The sequence below is a fragment of the Diuraphis noxia genome, unplaced genomic scaffold (genome assembly GCF_037042655.1).
Source record: "Diuraphis noxia isolate RWA-SAM2 unplaced genomic scaffold, SU_Dnox_SAM2 contig0003, whole genome shotgun sequence".
Classification (NCBI taxonomy): Eukaryota; Metazoa; Arthropoda; class Insecta; order Hemiptera; family Aphididae; genus Diuraphis; species Diuraphis noxia.
This window is the reverse complement of record NW_028301713.1, coordinates 68,189,107-68,190,543: the sequence shown is the minus strand read 5'-3', so window position 1 is coordinate 68,190,543 and position 1,437 is coordinate 68,189,107.

Here is a 1,437-nt window from a genome sequence, read left to right as displayed (position 1 = left end):
GTTTGGCGTTTGTAATATCTTATCACTTAAAATCAAATCAATAAACAGTTTGCTATCAAACATTTTTAACAGATAACAATTAATACAACAACCACCCGCACATATTCTGGACTACCAACTATACAGAAGTTAAAGTTAGATTTTCAAATACAATGTTTTCGGTGAAAAATATATTCAGGGGCGGACTGGCCAAGTGTGCTAGTGTGCCGTAGCACACCGGGCCGGCTCAATATATGGGCCGCCGGGCCGCTAGGGGCTCATGAACATCAATTGATAATATTAGTATATTAATTATAAATATATTTTTAAATTTTTAATACCAAACAGTTTAAGACTACCTACTGCTATCGGTTGCCGGCTATTAAAACGATACAGTAATAACTAATAAGTTAATTTTTCGTAGTCGAACCACAGAATAGATTTAATCTTTTCTGTGGTCGAACTAGCGGTAGTTTATAATAATATAATGTACATTGTATCCAGGCTCTGATTTACGCATGTGCAGGCGGTGCACTAGCACAGGGCCCCCAAATTTAAAGGGCCCCTTCCCATTCCATACTTTGCTACCATAAATAAAAGATATTTTTCATAAGTAATAACTAATAAAATGTCTATTATAATTAAATAAATGGATTGAACTTTTTATTGTTAAATATGTACCTATTATTTTTTTTTTTTTTTTTTGTTAAAAAATGACCCCAAAGTTTATAGTGCACCGACCCACCAAATATGCATTTATATGCAAAATTAAAATTGGTCTACGGATTCAATAAAGTCTGAATCGCCGACATTTCAAACAATTTTATAAGTGCATGTGCTTAGTATCACCATGCAAATGCATAAAATTCGTCTCTAGTTATGACTCTAGCCTATAATTAGGTATTAAACATGGATTTAGAAATTAGTGAAGATTTCGAATCAAAAATTGATTTCGTAGTGTGCAAACAAGTTATCTTTTTGGTGTTTATGCACAATCCAGTACGGCAGTACCGCCTAATACATTTGATAAATAAATACCCGAAAAAGTATGTAGGTATTATAAATATTATCTTATTCATAGAGGATGGTATAAACGGGTAGTGCCGGCCCCGACGGCCGACAGTAGAATACTTGGCCGTTCACCTCCCAGTCCGCCCCTGAATATATTCAACCTACTGTAGTACTGTACTACTTATTGTAAAATAAATTATTTTAATACCTAGCAATTATATATTTAATATTTAATTAATAATTAATATACTAACACTAAATAGTAAATAGGTAGTACCTCTGTAACCTCTGTGAAGTAGTGTCGCTTAGACACCAGTCCCCTTCAATCAAGCCGTTCAGCACCTGTCCTTGTAATCTAACAACCATATCACCTTATGTATAAATAAAAAAAAAATTTTAAATATTCTTTTTTAATAACCATCGAGCAACGAAGTTTACGAATAGAAT